Source organism: Triticum dicoccoides, chromosome 6B (genome assembly GCF_002162155.2).
Source record: "Triticum dicoccoides isolate Atlit2015 ecotype Zavitan chromosome 6B, WEW_v2.0, whole genome shotgun sequence".
Classification (NCBI taxonomy): Eukaryota; Viridiplantae; Streptophyta; class Magnoliopsida; order Poales; family Poaceae; genus Triticum; species Triticum dicoccoides.
This window is the reverse complement of record NC_041391.1, coordinates 597,757,501-597,765,238: the sequence shown is the minus strand read 5'-3', so window position 1 is coordinate 597,765,238 and position 7,738 is coordinate 597,757,501.

Sequence of the window (7,738 nt, the reverse complement as noted above, 5' to 3'; positions counted from 1 at the left end):
AACAACCCCATGGCCAACATAGAGCGGCAAGGGGCGCCGCACTCAAGCCGGCACGCGATCCGCACAAGGATTCGCATCAAAAAGACGGCCCAGCCAGATCTATCTACGGGCCAAGAAAGCAAGCTCTAGTAAGCAATGCAACGCAACAAGTATCCGAACATCACGACACACCCAAATATAGGGGTGCCGCACACCCCCTATGTTTCACCGACGAGGTGCTGGACCATGAATTTCCAGCGGGATTCTAGCCCGTAAACATAGAGGCATATGACGGAACAACAGACCCTGGAGTCTGGATTGAGGATTATATCCTCCACATACACATGGCTAGAGGAGATGACCTCCACGCCATAAAATACTTACCCCTCAAACTCAAAGGGCCAGCCCGACATTGGTTTAAAAGCCTTCCTGAAAACACCATCAGAAGTTGGGAAGAGCTCGAGGATGCTTTTAGGGCAAATTTTCAAGGGACCTATGTCCAACCTCCAGATGCAGACGATCTAAGTCATATAACTCAACAACCCGGGGAGTCAGCCTGGAAACTCTGGAACAGATTTCTTACTAAAAAGAATCAGATAGTCGACTGTCCGGACGCTGAAGCCTTAGCATCTTTCAAACACAGCATTCGAGACGAATGGCTCGCCAGACACCTCGGCCAAGAAAAGCCAAGAACAATGGCCACATTAACAAGCCTCATGACCCGCTTTTGTGCAGGAGAGGATAGCTGGTTGGCAAGAAGCAGCACTAGCGACCCTAGTACATCCGAAGTTCGGGATGGAAACGGGAAACCGCGACATAGCAAGGACCAGCGTCGGACCAAGGGAAACATCCCGAAGAGCATGACAGTCAATGCCGGATTCAAAAGCTCTCGAAAGAATCAGAAAAAGCTGCTCCTCAAGGATAACAGGGACGAGCTATCTAACCTAAACAAAATCTTGGACAAAATATGCCAAATCCACAGTACTCCCGGGAAGCCTGCAAACCATACCCACAGAGATTGTTGGGTCTTCAAGCAATCCGGCAAACTCAATGCCGAACACAAGGGGCTCGACATACCAAGGGAGGACGACGACGAACCCCATAAGCAGAGCACCGGAGAACCAAAAAAGTTTCCACAAGAAGTCAAAACAGTAAACTCACTTCACTTGATAAAAGGGAAATACAGAGTGGCGCCTATAGAGATACGCGCCATACGGCCTGTCCCAGAGGAGTCCCACCACTGGTTGTTACAACCAATCACCTTTGACCATCAGGATTACTCTAGAAGTATCCGGAACGCAGGCTAGACTGCCTTGGTATTAGATCCGATAATTGACGAACTCCACTTTACACAAGTCCTAATGGACGGCGGCAGTGGTCTAAACCTGCTATATCAGGACACAATCCGCAAAATGGGGATAAACCCGACAAAAATTCGCCATGGCAACACTTCCTTTCAAGGGGTAACGCTAGGCCCAGATACCCATTGTACGGGTTCTCTCCTGCTAGAAGTTATGTTCGGCTTCCCCGACAACTTCCGCCGCGAAAAGCTAACCTTTCACATCGCCCCATTTACATGTGGCTATCAAGCACTACTGGGACGCGAAGCTTTCGCCCGCTTTCGCCCGCTTTAACACGATACCACATTATGCATCCCTTACGCTTAAAATGCCCGGTCCGCGAGGCATCATCTCATTAAAGGGAAATATCGAGTGTTCCTCAAGCGCGGAAGACTGTGCGGCTGCCTTGACAGCCGCACACTAAACCAGCTTTACTAGTCAAAGCACCTAAACAGGTCGTTCAGACCCCGGACATGGCTAGACGAGTCCGGCGTAAACATACAAAGGCTTACTAGCCGCATACCCCCGTACAAGGGGCTTCGCGCGTATACAACAAGAGACAATAAAGCTCAATTCTACCCATTTTCTGAATTATACTTTGTTTATTTAATATAACATAGATTTTTGCATGATTGTTTTCAACTAAGTTCCTCTCTTTTACAGATGAACACCGTGCTACACCCGTCCAGGATACGGCACAACGGAGACACAGGCGCAGACGTGCAGTAGGGACCCATTCCAAGGATTCTTTTCAGATTAAGACCCTGCGTAAACCTTTTTTACTGTCTCTTGTTGATAACATCCCCCAGTTTCTTGTTATAACCGAGGAGGAGACTGGCGACTTGGCATGTGGCCACGTCAGAATTTTGCGCGTACCTGGACACCAGGGGCTTCTTACCAAGGGCGTTGTCCAGCCCGTTTTCATAAAGACCGAATACCTTAGGGAGTGTTCGGCATCGCGAGTTTGGCCTTATATGCATCAGCTCCCAATCATGTCTTTGGTCAAATGTTGGGTTTGCCCGGCTCCCGTGTTTTGTTGCCTTATGTTCTGCTCCATCGGCTAAGGTGGCACCAGGAGAACTACTGCGATTGTGCCACGGTTCAGCCAGGCGAGCACCTCAGTAGAGAAAGCCAAAAACTGACTGTCGTGATATAGCGTGAGACTGGTCAACCACTCGATGACCCACCTGAATCTTTAGGATTCCTCTGCATTAACGAAGGGCCGCTTCCCGGTCAGGTACACACGCGCCCCGAATTCGGGTGAGCGCGGTGCCCCTAGGGGCTATATAGTAGCCCCACTGTCAAACTCCTATGGCTAAGTGAAAGTGATAAAGCATTATAGTCCGGTTGCCTAGTTCGCGCTATCACCTCCTTAATAGGACCAAGACGTTGGATCAAGTGTGAAAATGTGCCTTCTGTGAACACCCCCACATTATATGTGTGGGGGCTGAAGCCAAAGACTGCCATCTTTCAGGTTATATACACATATACATTAACGGCCGCACAGGAGGCACTCTCATTCTTGAAGGCACAAGTATAAAAAGCTTTTATATTCCATCGAAACATTGTTTTACAATAATACATGTTATCCGAATATAACATCCTTCGAGCACTGCGTCTCTATTAAACGAGCGCCCTGCAGAACTTCCTGAAAATAGTGCTCAGCAGGTACTCGGCTCTCGTCCAAATCTTGGGATGCAACAACAATGGCCTTCATCTCCGCCCAGTATGTTTTGACACGGGGAAGAGCCATCTGCGCACCCTCTATGCACGCTGACCTCTTCATTGCATTCATATGCGGCACCGCACCAAGGAGCTGTTGCACCAAGCTATAATAACTCTTTGGCTCGGGCCTTTTCAGCCACAGATGACTCACGACATACTGCATGGCGAGTCCGGATAACCTATTCAGCTCCTCCCATGCGGCCAAACGATCGGCTAATGGAAGTGGGCACTCTGGATTGTGGAACTGCGACCAAAAAAGCTTTTCCACTTCGTGGTCATTTTGATCACGGAAGTGTTCGGCCGCGTCCGCGGCACTCGCCGCCAAGTCCAGATAAGTGTTCGCCGCACTCCACTGCCAGTCCAACGGAGCGTATTTAGGATCCCCGAACTTCATTCGCAGCATAAAGGGATTTCCAGCCGTGATATCTCCGGCCTGACATAGCTCCTCCTTCATAGCTCTCATCGCAGAGCGAGTAACCTTGGCCTCAGTAGTGACCTTCTCTAGGTCCTTCTGTGCCACCCGATCTTCTTTTTCAAGAAGCTTGCAGCGGTCGGTAGCATTCTTCAACTTTACAGCCATCTCGGCCATTTCCTTCTTTCTTTGGCATTGAGCAGCCTGTTCGGCTTTCAGCTCTTCAGCCGCCTTTAAGGCAGCTGCATCGCTTTTCCTGGCCTACTCCTTGGCTCGGGCAAGTTCCGCCCGAAGGTTCTCCATGGCAGCGATACCATCTGCATCAAGCACACATGTTGTAAGGTACGGGCATCTAGCTCCTCTTACCAAGTGTCTTCGGAGAAATTACATACCTTGTGCCTCGTCCAGCCGCTTGTTGACAAGCGCGATGTCAGCATCTGCCACGTCAAGTTGCCGCTTTAGCTCGGCAAATTTATCAGTCCGGCTAGCCACCGGACACTTCGCCACCTACATAGGAAAAGTGACATATTATACCTGGGATTATGATCCGTGCGCCATCATTTTTTGACAATGCACAGAGTCTTAGGGGCTACTATCTATACAAGGCGCATCTTATATATGCAGATCTGTCAAAAGGTACATCATTTCGTGTACCTCAAAACCTGTCAGTAAACTCCTGACGGCCTCGTACAACCCGCTCTCCGCGGATGAAATCCTTCTAATCACCGTATCCATCAACGCACGATGTTCTTCTGAGATAGACGCTCGCCCAAGCAGATCCTTCAGCTCCTCAACCGTGCACCAGATGGTGCCGGACTCGTCCGATAGCCTTTCTCGAAGGCCAGACATGGAGGGACTTGGGGGGCCATACGACTGCCTTCCGGCCCTGCCGGATTCGGAGAAACCCTTTGTGACGACACCTCAGGGTCGCCCGCCTCGCAAGGCGGTACGGCAGGGGGAGGCGTTCCGCTCTCCACCATCTCCGAATGAAGATCCCCTGAAGATGAGCTCTGCTGAGAAGGGCTGAGATCCGAACTACGAGGTAAAATTTCGGTTATCTTCCTCAGAAATAGAACAAGGATGTCTCTCATTTTAAAACCCCCCTCTTTACTTATGGCTCGGTGGAGAGCTGATCCCCTTGGGGACGCAATGCGACCGAGGCACCTCCCGGCGCCGGACCCTCTGACGAAGATTTCTTCCCCCGCTTTGAGGCCATAGCCTCCGGGTCTTCAGAGGTGGTCCTCTTCTTCCCCTGGTTAGAGGAATTCTCGATTCCTCCTTTCCTGACAGCCTCTTTCACGGAGGCGGTAGCTCCCTTGTTCCCCTCTTCGCCTTCTTCCAAAGGCGCAACCTCCAGCATCCTGGTTAACACGGGATCCGGCGTAGTCTCAGGGAGGAGGGCCGGACACCTGATTAGCTTTGCTTTCGCTATCCACTCCTGTTTAAGGGACATCTCTTTTAAAAGGGAAATTTTATGATAAATATGCGGATAGCGTGTCCGGGTACAGGGCTACTTACTTGAGTATCCGGGCGATTGCAGCTCAGACCTGTGTCCTCGGACGAGTCCGGACACATTGCTTGTGATCCGAAGAACAATTTTTACATCTTCACGGGCGTCGCACCCATAAAATGTTGGAGGGCTCGTGGTCCTTCCAGATTAAACTCCCATGGGTGGAGGGGGCAACGTTTGCAGGGCAGTGTGCGGCGAATCAACATAACCTGCGTCACTACGGCCAGATTGATATCTCTTTCCAGGAGATCTCGAACGCGGCCCTGCAACAAGGGCACGTCCTTGGACGACCCCCAGTTAAGCCCTTTATTGACCCATGATGCTAGCTGTGGTGGGGGACCCGAGCGAAAGGCAGGTGGCGCCACCCATTTGGTGACCCTGGGATCTGTGATATAAAACCACTCTCGTTGCCACAAGCTGAACTCCTCTTGAAAAGAGCCCTCGGGCCATGGAGCGTCGGCATTCTTGCTTATAACAGCACCTCTGCACTCTGCGTGCTGCCCCTTGATCATCTTCCGCTCTACTTTGAAGGTCTTAAGCCACAATCCGAAGTGAGGAGTAATATGGAGGAAGGCCTCACACATGACAATGAACAATGAGATATGGAGGATGGACTCCGGAGCTAAGTCGTGAAATTCCATCCCGTAATAAAACATGAGCCCCCTCATGAAGGGGTCCGTCGGGAAGCCTAGCCCCCGAAGGAAATGAGACACGAACACCACGCTCTCACCAGGCTTGGGAGTGGGAATAACCTGCCCTTGAGCAGGCAGCCTATGCAAGATTTCGCCGGTTAGATACCTGGCATCTCTAAGCTTTCGCACATCTTCTTCCGTAACGGAGGAAGGCATCCACCGGCCTCGGAGGTCAGAGCCGGACATCATCGGAGGTCCGAAGCGCCTGAATCTGGAGCCTTGGGTGTTGGAACTCAAGGTGAAAGGCGGATTTGATTGATATTGAAAGAAAGGAGTCGAGCCTTGGTCCCTTTATAAAGAGGTTGAATACCGAGAGCCCTCCCCGTGACCGTTTGGGACTTGCCTTTGATTGAGGAGACATACCAACAGACACGGTTGGGTTACCCACACCCTATTGATGAGAATCCCGGAATAAGGGGACACGATCTCTGCTTCGACAAGACGTGCCAAGGAAACCACCTCGCTAAACGCGCTGAGGTGGGACAGTAAAACAATTCAAATAAAGGCTTGGCCGTGGCATGATGTCATGCTACGAAATACGTCAGCAGATTAGATTTGTACAAATACTATTCTCTCTATGGTGGTATGTGGAACTTATTTTGTAGCTCTGGACACTATCCTTGTGTTCAAAATCTTCTATGAAGTATTCGGAGGAGGAACCCGCCTTGCAATGCCGAAGACAATCTGCGCGCCGGACCCGTCGTCATTGAAGCCTGGTTCAGGGGCTACTGAGGGAGTCCCGGATTGGGGGTTGTCCGGATGACCGGACTATAACCTTTGGCCGGACTCCTGGACTATGAAGATACAAGATTGAAGACCTCGTCCCGTGTCCGGATGGGACTTTCCTTGGCGTGGAAGGCAAGCTTGGTGATACGGATATGTAGATCTCCTCCCATTGTAACCGACTCTGTGTAACCCTAGCCCTCTCTGGTGTCTATATAAACCGGAGGGTTTTAGTCCGTAGGACGAACAACAATCATACCATAGGCTAGCTTCTAGGGTTTAGCCTCTCTGATCTCGTGGTAGATCTACTCTTGTACTACCCACATCATCAATATTAATCAAGCAGGAGTAGGGTTTTACCTCCATCGAGAGGGCCCGAACCTGCGTAAAACACATCATGTCCCTTGTCTCCTGTTACCATCCGCCTAGACGCACAGTTCAGGACCCCCTACCCGAGATCCACCGGTTTTGACACCGACAGAGGCTTTTTAGCCAGTGTCGAGCTGGTCCCTTTAGCTTGAGGGGTAAATATTTGATGGCATGGAGATCATCTCCCCGTGCCATGTGGATATGATGAATAAAGTCTTCTATCCAAACCGCAGGGTCCGTCGTTCCATCATACGCCTTGATGTTTACGAGTTTGAACCCTTTTGGAAAATCATGTTCCAACACCTCATCAGTGAAGCACAGGGGGTGCGCGGCGCCCTGTATCTGGCTTTGTCATGGATTGGGTCCGACGATTGTGGTATTCGGTATTGATTCCAAGTTGGTAGTTGGCCGGTGTATTTTGTTTGATAATTGTGGTCCCGTGTCGGAGCACGTTCCCTGGATCCGTAGATGGGCCTGGTTTTGCCGGCTTTTTTGTCTAGGTCTTCATGTAGATCGTGTTTCTGGTCCTGGGCGGCGACCTTCCTTCCTTTTCGGGGAGGGGGTGCAGGCTTGTGTATGGCGTTACTAACCTCTCTGTCTCGACCACGGGGTGGTCGGTACGGCCTGTCGGCCGTATTGTTTTTCGGCGGTATAGGCGCTATATCCTCGTCGTTGAATTTGGGAAGCAACTTACGCTTAGGATAGCCCTTTGTTTGGCGGTTACCGCCGTATTTTTCCTCAGCGTTTAGCAATTCGTTCCATTCATCGTTGAGCGTATCCTATGCGGCTTTAAGCCATTGCTTCTGCTTCTTCAGGCTCATTGCTGTTGCGATAAGCCGTTGCTGGAGGCATTCTTGTTCTAATGGTTCTTCTGGGATGACAAATTCGTCATCGCCCAGGCTAATCTCTTCTTCAGAGACAGGTTGGTAACTGCTGTCTTCAGCGTCTCTGTGATCGGACATCGTCTCCGGACAGTGTTCGCCATTCT